General features: G+C 40.0%; 1 long non-coding RNA gene across 32 annotated transcripts in view; it reads left to right on the top strand.

The window, feature by feature from the left end:
* Window positions 1-12,312, top strand: part of LOC129636993 (uncharacterized) — a 499,812-nt gene that overhangs the window by 151,834 nt on the left and 335,666 nt on the right. For 12 of the 32 annotated variants that reach the window (XR_008707271.1, XR_008707281.1, XR_008707257.1 and 9 more), the window contains one exon: window positions 7,067-7,615. The exons of the other annotated variants lie outside the window; for them this stretch is intronic. This is a non-coding gene — a long non-coding RNA (uncharacterized LOC129636993). Of the gene's footprint in view, window positions 1-7,066; window positions 7,616-12,312 lie in introns of those variants that run through there. 32 annotated transcript variants of the gene reach the window in all.

The raw sequence follows: 12,312 nt of genomic DNA on the forward strand, positions 1-12,312 counted from the left end.
CTAACCAATTTCCACCTGCTGGATGGTGATTCCGAGTGCTCCTCAAGGTGATTCTTTTTTCCATTCTGCTCTGCCACACCCTGATCATCTCTACCATCCCAGGCCATACTCCTAACCCAACCTTCCATTCGCCATGGTGGTCCTGAAAGCAGCCATTCAAGGGTGCCTGGATGGGTCAAGGTAAACAAGTATTTTAGTACTGAAACACAACTCTGTCCTAACTTAATCATTAATAATATAAATTCCCATCCTTAATTTAACTCATATCTCCTAATTCTATGTTCAGTGTTTTCCTATACATTGTAGCTGATTCTTAGATGTAGAGGAATTTAATTAATATTGACTGAATTGCTAATTCAGCTTTCAGTTACAAAGAGTAATTAGATAATTAGAATGATAATTTGTAAATTAGCATACATTGATGCGTCCACTTTTTTTTATCATTTGCAAACAATCTGAATAAGTCTGTCCAGAGTCCAAGAATATATAACTTAAAGGCATCTTATGTATCATCTAGTTCAACATGTTTAAGGAAACATGGGAGAAATTTGCCCAAGATCATAAATAATAGTGATAAATAATGATTATCGTTCCTTACCATGTGCTTGACATCACTCTAAATGTTATAAATGTTTTAAGTCAGGTTGATTGTTACTCCAGTTTACAAATGAAGCATCTAGGACTTAGAGAAATAGACTTGCCATAGATCATATGGGTGTAGGTGATGGGTCTATGTGAGGACAGAACGTCTGACTCTTGAGGAAAGAGTTCTTTTTCAAAAGCAAAGCCCAAACTTGTGATAAGAATGGCTCTATTCTTTGATAAAAAGGGCACTTTGCCTATATGGTCTTCCTCCTCAAACCCAACGGCAGTCCAACCATGAGGAAAACATCAGACACATCTGAGGGCAATTCTGCAAAGTGTGGCTTTGCATTGTGGCTGACTGCCACACTGCCTGAAGTATACAGTGCCCAGGACCCATCATCTCCAGGGACACTAATTTAACTAGTCTTGAGTGGGGCTAAGGTATTGGCATTTTTCAAAGTTCCTAGATAATTCAAATGGGCAGCCAGGGTTGAAATAGCACCAGGCACACATGTTTCCCAGAAAGAGGGAGTTACTGAATCCCCAAGGCAGGATAAGGAGCAATAGGACTAGGGCTGAATGAGATGTATCTGGAGGAAGGGCTTTCATTGCCCTGGTAAGCAGATTCTTTTCACTCCAGGAAACCACCAGGGAAGAGAACACAGGGGCTGGAGATGGAAAGCTTGAAGGCTGCCGTTTTCACCTTTCCTAATCAGGAGGCTTTTTCAGAATAGTGTTTGGGGATCACTGGGCCTCTAATGGTCACCACATCCTTTGCTCAGCAGATTGTTGGCTTCCCCTGCCTTTTCTCTCTTGAATATATCTTTCTTGAATGTTTAGAGTCAACCCCACACCTAAATGGGCATTTGTCAGTTATGTAGCTGAAGATGTGTGATCAACCAGCCTTGTCAGCTAAAAAGGAGGCTGGCTTCTTGGCATTTAAAATGAATATTGACTGGAAAAGGAGGAGGTAGGGAGTGAAGGAAAAAAATCACAAGTGAAAAAAATGGCTGACTCAGGCCAACCTCAATGCATATGTTGTGAAATAACATTGTTAAGGGAGTTTGGCTGGGGTTGGAATTATGCAAGAGCCTCTTTTAGCACAACTTAAGATGTCTGGGAAAATTGCTCTGGAAATTTCTATGTTAAAAGATTTGTGTTCTTGGGAAAGTTATTTAACTTCCCTCAACCTTGTGAATGAAATGGGATTGGTATATGATAATACCTAATTTATGGGGTCGATTAAACAAGACTAAGTCATCTGCTTATCACAATGTCTGGCACGTAGGACACACTCTACAAGTGCTGGCGCTATTGTTATTGCTCATTTCTTCTTAGTTTTACTATTGCCTGTTTAAACAAACCTGTCATTAAATACCTCCTCCTTCAAGAAGGCCTCTCGATAACACCTATGCTCCAAGACAAGTAATCTTTCTATGTTAAATGCCCTCCTAATACTTTGTAGCTCTCTCTTGAGATCACTGCTTACCATGCTTTTTTGTGTCTTTGTCCTTTTTTCTTTAAGAATATAAACTAATTGATTGCCAAGTGGTATCTCACTAATCCTTGTATTCACAAAAGCTCTCATTACAGACTAATGACCCAATATTTGTGAAATTTAAATAACTTGGCCAAATAATAGATAACAATGAATGTGATCATCCTAGAGGCTCTTAGCACAAGACTTGATGCATAGAAAATGTTTATAAAGTTAGCTGCCATTACCATTTATTGTTTACTGTGATATTGCATGCATTATCTACTTGATTCCTCACAAGAGCAGATCCTCTTAATAGGCACATTTCACAGTTGAGGGTTAAGGCACAAAGAAGGTAAAGTAATTTGCCTAAGATCATGTAGCTAGTGAGGGGCAAGGCCAGGATAAGGACCCCTGGGTCCAACTATTAATATATTCAAAGTCTTGATATTAAGCCAGGAGTAGGGAACATCAGATTTCATGCCTGAGTAGCACATGAGAAAACTGACAAAGGAGAATCAACAGTGGCTAGACTAGTCCTGTGGATTTTGGCTAGTAAGGAGAGGAAGCCCATAAGTGAAAGAAATTTTAAGCTTTAACCTGTGTCAAAGTCAAGTAAAAATCAGTTAGATTTCATCAAACTACTGATCAAAGTGCCAAAAATGGTTTAATTTTTTAAAAGCACATGTAACATCTTTTCATCTGCTTGACTGGTCAAGCCAGTAAAAACAGTAAAAGCAGTTTATTCAATAAAAACACCCACACCGTCACTGTGGTTGTTGGGCCAAGTTGGCCAGCCAAGCAGACAGTTAAAGTGGTCAACCAGCTGTGGATAGAACCTTGAAGAGAAATGTTGAAAGAAGACACTAGCAAAATACTTTAATGTCTGTAGCAATTATTCAGAGGGTGCATCAGGGTATCTGGCTAAGGAAACTCCAGCTGCACAGGGCAAAAGAGGAGGAGGTAGATTTGCATAGGATCCCAGGAACCAACTGAGAGAGTCAGGACCGAGCGTCTCCTTTTTTCCTAAAATTCTAAGCTGTCTGGATCTGTTGGAGTAGCCTGAGTGGCTTTGACCAGCTCATTTGGAGGAGAGGGCTCAAAACTTCTGAAATAAGTAACTCTGAGGGTTGAAATACATGGATCTAAGATGTTAGCTCCTTGTTACAACCATGAAAGGGGTGGCTCATCTGGGCCCAAGAGACAGAGGACCCTGGAACATACCCTGATTCAGATCTTCTGGGTGCAGTGTTGAGCCTTGGGAAGTAGCTTTTTCAGTGAATTAAAACACACACACAAACACACATGTACACACACACAGATATAAATTCCAGAGCCCAGGGCAGTTTTGCCTTGGACCAAACCAAGCATAGCATTGAAAACCTATAGGATATTCAGTAGGGATTTGCATTGGCAGGGATGGAGTACCTGGAGCCCCATGGAGTATAGTTCATTCTGGAACAACCAGCACTCTGCAGCAGTGGAGGAGTTCTCTAGGTTCAAGAAGACACATAAGAATTTTGGCTCTACTGAGCAAGAGTCATTCTACGTGACTTCATTGTAGAATGGTCAGGAAATGGTGGGGTTGCGGTTCCTGCTAACCCAGGCAAGTCATTCAATGCATAGTGTTCTCGGGAACAGGGAGATGCTACTGAGAGGAATGTTATTCACACCTAAGGTTGTAAATCTAGACATTGAGATACTGGTGATTTTTCAAAATCCATTAGACCTAAATAGATTGATAGATTAGATAGATTGATCCACATAGACAAACAGACACTGAGGGTAGAAAAAAAATGCCTATTTAAGAATGAGGGCAGGCCTGGAGGAAGAATACTGTTTAGAAAAGCTACACAACTGAGATTACTTCTAAACCTATATTTAATGAGAAAAATGAAGACAATTAATTTGGTCAATTAGAAAGTAATGAAGACGTTGCAAAAATAACTATTGACAGAAGGCCAATTAGGGATTTCTGCAGTAATTTGAGTATAACACACACTGTAGAATCAGCAGATCGTGAGGGGTTGCCTCCTAGAAGGTTAGAGTTGGTATCATGTCTACTTAATTTCGGCAGTGATTTCTTCATTTAGCAAGTGGAATTGTGATCTGAAATGAACCCAAAAGCCAGACAGTAGGGTTCTATATTTCAAAATCAGAGAGAGTTCACGTAATGGTGACAATTCAGCTTAATCATTAAGTTGGTATTAATAGATGTTAAGGGGATGGGACCTAAAGAAAGGATGTCCTAACAAAAACACAAAAAGGAGTTCGAGGGGCAGGCCATGGTCTATTAGGCAAGTTTATGCTGTATTAACCAGCTTTATAATCAGATTATTGGAAAATAGCAGAAGCCATTCCAGATAAATCATTGCTTCTTCAGGTTATCAGAGGGGAAGGCAGTGTGCAATCTTACCAGAGTGAAGATGAGGATATCATTTCTTTTTGTGTGTGTATTCATCAGGAAAAAAAAGATTAAGAGCTGGCTGAACTCCTGTAGAATAGGATTACATAAAGGTTCACTCGCAAATTAAAATGTGTGTGTGCGTGTGCATCTGGTGTGTGTGTGGAGGTGGATTTTGAAAGAGCCTGGATGGCATCTTCCTGACAGGTGGAGACTATTTTTAATGAATGCAAGGTTGGTGAGCTGTTATAGGTATGGGCCCAGGACTTAGTATGATTTTAAGCCTATGATAACTGAAAAATATTAACCAAACTATTGAGAAATGATACTGTAGGATGTTAGAACTGAAGGAATCTTAGCATCCACCTTCTTCTGCTCATCTTCTTAGCCATTTACAGGGCCAGGGATGTTAACTCCTTTCCCAGAACCACATGTTCTGTCTATGTCACAACCTGAGCTAAAACTATATTGAGGGAGAAGGGTCTTTCTATCATATCATCCCACTTGCTGATGATGCCAATTTGTGGCATCTGTTGCTAACCACCAGGCTTAATAAATAGCTTCAGAATTTGAAAATAATAAGAGGAAATTCCATTGGAAACGAAAGTGAAAGATTAGTTCTGTGTGTGAAAATAAACCCCAATGGTCAGTCTTGACAGCTGGGCAAATGCCCTATGAGTAAGCATGCTGGATAAATGTAGTTGAGTTGTTTGTTGAATCATCTGGTAAGGGGGAAGGCATCACTCAGAGCTGCTTGTAAGGCAACATCACAAAAGAGGAAGGGCAGGGCAGTCAGGCTATACTAGTGTCCGTTATTTAAATTTTGGAAACACTTCTAAGTGAAAAAAAAAAAAAAAAAAATCCTAGACATTGGAGCCATTCCAGAGAAAAACAGCACATAATTAAGGGAATGGAATAGAGAAACTGATTTATTGGAGAAATTAAAGCAACACACTTTTATAGCTCTGTCACAAATAAGGGCATGTCTCTGACATATATCAAAGGCTTTAATAGGAATAATGAGTTAATCCAGGGAGAGATGATTTAGGCACAACATCAGAGGGCAAGGTAACTTGATGGGATTGGGGAATTACCTGTTGAAATGATGAAATTGTCATTTTCAAACGAAAGTGAGACAAAAACACAGCAATTAAGAAGATGGTGCTTAATAGCAATTTTATACAAAGCGATTTGATTTTTAGCTTTTGATGAAACTGAGCCAGTAGAATCATGCTTTCCATATTCCCTCAATTTTTGGAGAAATTTGAACTTATGACACATCATCAGTTTAATAGCAGCTATTACATGCAGGGAGGAAAACACTGTATTAAATACATATAGGTTGCTTGCAGTCTACACCTCACTTTGAAAAGTATTAAAATGTAAACAATATATTCATTTTAGAATTGGAGAAGTGGAGAAATCATTGAGAAGATACATATATTATCCTGAGATAGCATATATTTTCTGTGAGTTAAATTCCTGACTACTCAAGGGCTAAGCATATAGTTGTATGATTGTCAATGTCTAGTTATTTTGTTTGACGTGTCCACATTCCCTTCTCAGAGAGTTTGTTCTCACCCTGGTGATTGGGAAATTTACTGATTCTTCCGGTCACTACTGACTGGACCAGGAGTAAATCTGACCTGAATAAGCCAATAAGTTCCCTTAATTTAAAAATAAAACATGTACCAGAAAAGAAAGGTACAGTCAGTTAGATGGGAGGTCTTGCGAAGTTGGGGTCAGCATTGGGTCATGGCATCGAACACCACAAACAAATCTAAATTAGTAAGGGACAGCAAAGTTGTCAGTAAAAAAGAGCTGGCGTGGATTAAGAAAAACAGATCCAATATCCAGCTAGCACCAGAAAAATTAGAAATGTACTCTATTTCCATATAGCCCCTTCTCCCAAAAGATTCAGTGTGACTCCATGAGGCAGACAAAGGAGCTTCCATACCTCACTTTCAATGCAGGTTCCTAAGTGGTCTAACTCAGTATCCAACCTTTGGATGCCTTTGACTTTCTCTTTGTTAAGGATGCATTTTTATCTCAGCCAGCTTCACTGGGTATCTGTCCCTGGCAACTTTAATCCCTTTCTCTCTGCTCCTGCCCATTTCATTAATGCTTCCCGGTTATAACACATTAAGAAAAAGCTTTTCAGAGAAAACTCATCGTGCTGACACAGACTGGATTGTGACATGTGCTCAGTTGCTTCAGTCGTGTCCCACTCTTTGCGACCCCATGGACTGTAGCCTGCCAGGCTCCTTTGTCCATGGGATTATCCAGGCAAGAATACTGGAGTGGATTGCCAATTCCTTCTCCAGGGGATCTTCCCAAACCAGGGATTGAACCCACGTCTCGTGCATCTCCTGCATTGGCAGGCAGATTCTTTACCTCCTAGCCTACCTGGGAAGGAAGGCTTGTGGATTGTGACATGGGTTGTAGTAATCCTCCAAACAGACTGACGTAATTTCTGTTGCTGAAATAACTGACCTCAAAACCATTGTCTCAGCTACTGGTATGCTTGCTGTGCACACTGGGCCAACCCTTGTCTGGAAGCCAGGTGTTAACTCTGTGTTTTTTGGACCTTCCTTTCACAGATCCCATTCTCATGAACTGTTCAATTGTAGGACTCCTTAGACCACGGCCAGCCTCCCTCACCCCAAATATTGTTTATCCAGGACACTAAGACCAACATTTATGTTCTTAGAATTTATAAGTCTTTCCTTCCCTATAGCCCTTGTGGTTGTCATTTTGATAACAGGCCATTCTGATTTCAAGAAAACCTCATTTTCTGTTCTGAATTGTGGTGCCTTCTTCTGCAGTAGTTTGCTAAGCAAGCCTATGGGCTGTTTGCTATGCTTTCAACCCTCATGCATTTTTAATGATTTACAAGCAAAAGATTTTTCCCCTCCTCCTCTTTTTTTTATAATAAATTTAATGACTTAATACACATCAAGTGGAATTGTTGGTTTGTGGTGACGGTTTTATAATTCCAAGTTCAAGGGTTTTTTCTATTTAATTATGCACAATAACTCTCATGGAATATAATGCAATAACAAAAACATGCACTGATGTTGGCATAAGAGCCTGTTGTTTATTAGTATTGGTTCTGTACTTTATGTTTGAAATAAAATATTTGGAACTAATGTTGGCCATGTTTTCTCCAAACCAGATAAAAAAAAAAAAAAACTTTCTCCCTGAAAATACCATGCTCCAATCTTCAGCGATAAAAGCCAGCAGCTCTTGAGATAGCAAATTAAATTTTATTTGTAGAAAGCGCTGTGCTGTGTTTTGTTGCTTGCTCAGAGTTATTTTTTAATACTAATAATTTAATAAAGTAGAAGACCGATACATTGACCTGTGTTCTCCAAGGCACCAGAGTATTTCCCGGGGTTAAAAGGCATAGCTTGCTGAAAGGTTGTTTGTTTTACATTCTAACCTATTACTTATTTCTCTTGCTTTCTTGCCAGATCTAGCCTTAGCTTTTGAAATCAGTTTTGAATTTTAGAAAACATAAAGCGGTCGAATTTTCAGAGTCTGCGAGTCAGACATCTAAAACACTGATAAAGACTGCTTTTTCTAAGAGCCAGCATATTTGAATTTTGTGCTGGTGAATAGTAAAGTTATCTTCATCCCATTGCTTAAAAAATAACTAAAGAGCTTCTTGGGAGAAAGGAAGTAGACATCTAGTCTCCTAAGACAAATTCAGCAAGGAGACTTGTTCAGTATTTCCACCCTGCGTTATGCTTAATTTACAGAGTGAGAGAAATTACCAGAGTCCACTGCTGGAAAATCTGGGTGCAGGGTTCTAGACTTAGGTAAGTGTCCTGAGAGCCAGGGTGTTTTGCCTTGGTGGAGAAGGATGAGCCTGAGGGCTGCAGAATGTTTAGCTAAGCTGGAGCTAGAAGATAATAGCTAAACATAAAGCCAAAGGCAAAAGCCAAGCAGTCATTCTATCTGAGGCATCTATCTGAAGGAGCTAGATAGGAAGGGTGGGGTGTGTGTGTGTGTGTGTGTGTGTGTGTGTGTGTGCACGTGTGCGTGCGTGTGTGCACATGCGCACTCTCAGTCGCTCAGTTGTATCTGACTCTTTTGTGACCCTATGGACTATAGGCCACCAGGCTCCTCTGTCCATGGGATTTTCCCAGGCAAGAATATTGGAGTGGTTTGTGGTTTGCCATTTCCTCCTCCAGGGGATCTTTCCAACCCAGGGACTGAACCCTCCTCTCCGGCACTGGCAGGCAGATTCTTTACCATTGAGCCAGCTGGGAAGGTAAGAAGGTTAGAACCAGATACAAGGTGATAGGATAGCTTCTGGAAACCCTAGAAAAAAGTGGGGTTGGAGGACATGGATAGTGCCTGGAGAGATTGTCTGAGGTCCTAGACAGACCCAAGGATGCCTAGGGAATACCTGTAACCTTTCTGTGAAGAGAAGTGTAATATAGTAGTTAAAGGTTCAAATTCTGAGGTAGTATGCACATGGATTCAAGTTCAGCTTTACTTCTCAACAGTGATATGTTCCTGGGCAAGTCATACTACTTTTAAGTATGCAGTGGCTTTATGCATTAAACTGGGCAAGTACAATAATGTTCTTTATAAAGCCTGTCATAAAATTTAAATAATGTAATGCTACTGTTGTTATTAGTGTTGAATCAGGAACAGCTACTAATTCAGATTCTTTTAATGTCAAAATACTGCTTTAAATGATATACATAGACATATTTGTATCAATAGAAATATGTATGTGGTTTTTATGCATAAGTGACATTGGGCATCTATATTTTTATTTTAAAAATATTTATTTTGTGTATGTTTTTCCTTTCATATAAACACGTTTATTGAGGTATAGCAGTCATACAGTGAAATGAAGTATACACTGAGGTGTATAATTTGATTAGTTTTAACACATGAATTCATCACTGTAAACCATACCCCTGTCAAGACATAGAATATTCCAATCATTCCAGAAAGCCACATTGTGCTTTATCCAAGTTAAACCCTCCTACCATCCCATCACCCAGAAGTGCATCCTTTACTGAGTTATAATCATAGATTAGCTTTGCCTGCCCTAGGACTTCATTTAAATGGAATCAATCAATATACATTCTTTTGTATCTGAATTCTTTCGCTCAGAAAAAATATTTTGGAGATTTATCCATGTAGCTATGTGTAACAGTAGTTCATTCTTTTAAACTGCCAAGAGCACTCCTTTTATATTATATCACACTTTTCCCATTCTCCTACAGATGGAAATCTGGTGTTTTCTTTCTAGTACTAAAATAAAGCAGCTATGTTGTTGTTGCACTCATCTCACACGCTAGTAAAGTAATGCTCAAAATTCTCCAAGCCAGGCTTTAGAAATATGTGAACAGTGAACTTCCTGATGTTCAAGCTGGTTTTAGCAAAGGCAGAGGAACCAGAGATCAAATTGCCAACATCCGCTGGATCATGGAAAAAGCAAGAGAGTTCCAGAAAAGCATCTATTTCTGCTTTATTGACTATGCCAAAGCCTTTGACTGTGTGGATCACAATAAACTGTGGAAAATTCTGAAAGAGATGGGAATACCAGACCACCTGATCTGCCTCTTGAGAAATTTGTATGCAGGTCAGGAAGCAACAGTTAGAACTGGAAATGGAACAACAGACTGGTTCCAAATAGGAAAGGAGTATGTCAAGGCTGTATATTGTCACCCTGTTTATTTAACTTATATGCAGAGTACATCATGAGAAACGCTGGACTGGAAGAAACACAAGCTGGAATCAAGATTGCTGGGACAAATATCAATAACCTTAGATATGCAGATGACACCACCCTTATAGCAGAAAGTGAAGAGGAACTCAAAAGCCTCTTGATGAAAGTGAAAGAGGAGAGTGAAAAAGTTGGCTTAAAGCTCAACATTCAGAAAACAAAGATCATGGCATCTGGTCCCATCACTTCATGGGAAATTAGATGGGGAAACAGTGGAAACAGTGTCAGACTTTATTTTTCTGGGCTCCAAAATCACTGCAGATGGTGACTGCAGCCATGAAATTAAAAGACGCTTACTCCTTGGAAGGAAAGTTATGACCAACCTAGATAGCATATTCAAAAGCAGAGACATTACTTTGCCAACAAAGGTTCGTCTAGTCAAGGCTATGGTTTTTCCTGTGGTTATGTATGGATGTGAGAGTTGGACTGTGAAGAAAGCTGAGCACCAAAGAATTGATGCTTTTGAACTGTGGTGTTGGAGAAGACTCTTGAGAGTCCCTTGGACTGCAAGGAGATCCAACCAGTCCATTCTGAAGGAGATCAGTCCTGGGTGTTCTTTGGAAGGAATGATGTTAAAGCTGAAACTCCAATACTTTGGCCACCTCATGTGAAGAGCTGACTCATTGGAAAAGACTCTGATGCTGGGAGGGATTGGGGGCAAGAGGAGAAGGGGATGACAGAGGATGAGATGGCTGGATGGCATCACTGACTCGATGGATGTGAGTCTCAGTGAACTCCGGGAGTTGGTGATGGAGGCCTGGCATGCGGCGATTCATGGGGTCACAAAGAGTCGGACACGACTGAGCGACTGATCTGATCTGATCTGATGATGTTGTTGCTGTTCAATTGCTCAGTTATGTCTGACTCTTTGTGACCCCATGGACCACAACACACCAGGCTTCCCTGTATATCACCAGTTCCCGGATACAATGATATAATTTAAGATGAAATAGTATTATGTTTCCAGACTTTCAGCTACCATGTATTATAATCTTAATGTACACATTCTATAACCCACACCTCCACTATTCATTATCTCCCTGGACATGTGCTCAGTTAAGTTCAGTCACTCAGTCGTGTCCAACTCTTTGCCATCCCATGGATTTCAGCACTCCAGGCCTCCCTGTCCATCACCAACTCCTGGAGTTTACTCAAACTCATGTCCATTGAGTTGGTGATGCCATCCAACCATCTCATCCTCTGTCATCCCCTTCTCCTCCTGCCTTCTGTCTTTCCCAGCATCAGAGTCTTTTCAAATGCGTCAGTTCTTTGCATCAGCATCAGTCCTTCCATTGAATATTCAGGGTTGATTTCCTTGCAGTCCAAAGAACTGTCAAGAGTCTTTTCCAACACCGCAGTTCAAAATCAGTAATTCTTCGGTACTCAGCGTTCTTTATGGTCCAACTCTCACATCCATATATGACTGCTGGAAAAGCCATAGCTTTGACTAGATGGACCTTTGTCAGCAAAGTAATGTCTCTGCTTTTGAATACACTGTGTAGGTTTGTCATAGCTTTTCTTCCAAGGAACAAGTATCTTTTAATTTCTGTTCTTAAATATATTTCTTTGTCTGAAGGCTTTTGGAAAACTGTGATCTGAATTTCAGTTCAGTTCACTCACTCAGTCATGTCTGACTCTTTGCGACTCCATGGATTGCAGCACGCCAGGCTTCCCTGTCTATCACCAGCTCCTGGAGCTTACTTAAACTCATGTCCATCAAGTCAGTGATGCCATCCAACCATCTTATCCTCTGTCAGCCCCTTCTTCCACCTTCAATATTTTCCAGCATCAAGGTCTTTTCTAGGGAGTCACTTCTTCCCATCAGGTGGCCAAAGTATTGGAGTTTCAGCATCAGCATCAATCCTTCCAATGAATATTCAAGACTGATATGACTTAAGTGATATAACTTCAGTGATCTGACTTAAGCATCTTTTATTTTCAACACATAGGGTAGATTTCTCCTGAGAGATAGGTGTGTAGACAGTAGGTCCTGATATTAATAGAAGAAAAAGGTAAATATTTTCCAACTTGTTTCTTTGCTTTTTCTTATATGTGTGTATGTATATGTGCATTTCAATGAACAAATATCACCTC

The sequence above is a fragment of the Bubalus kerabau genome, chromosome 1, assembly GCF_029407905.1.
Source record: "Bubalus kerabau isolate K-KA32 ecotype Philippines breed swamp buffalo chromosome 1, PCC_UOA_SB_1v2, whole genome shotgun sequence".
In the NCBI taxonomy this organism is placed as follows: domain Eukaryota; kingdom Metazoa; phylum Chordata; class Mammalia; order Artiodactyla; family Bovidae; genus Bubalus; species Bubalus kerabau.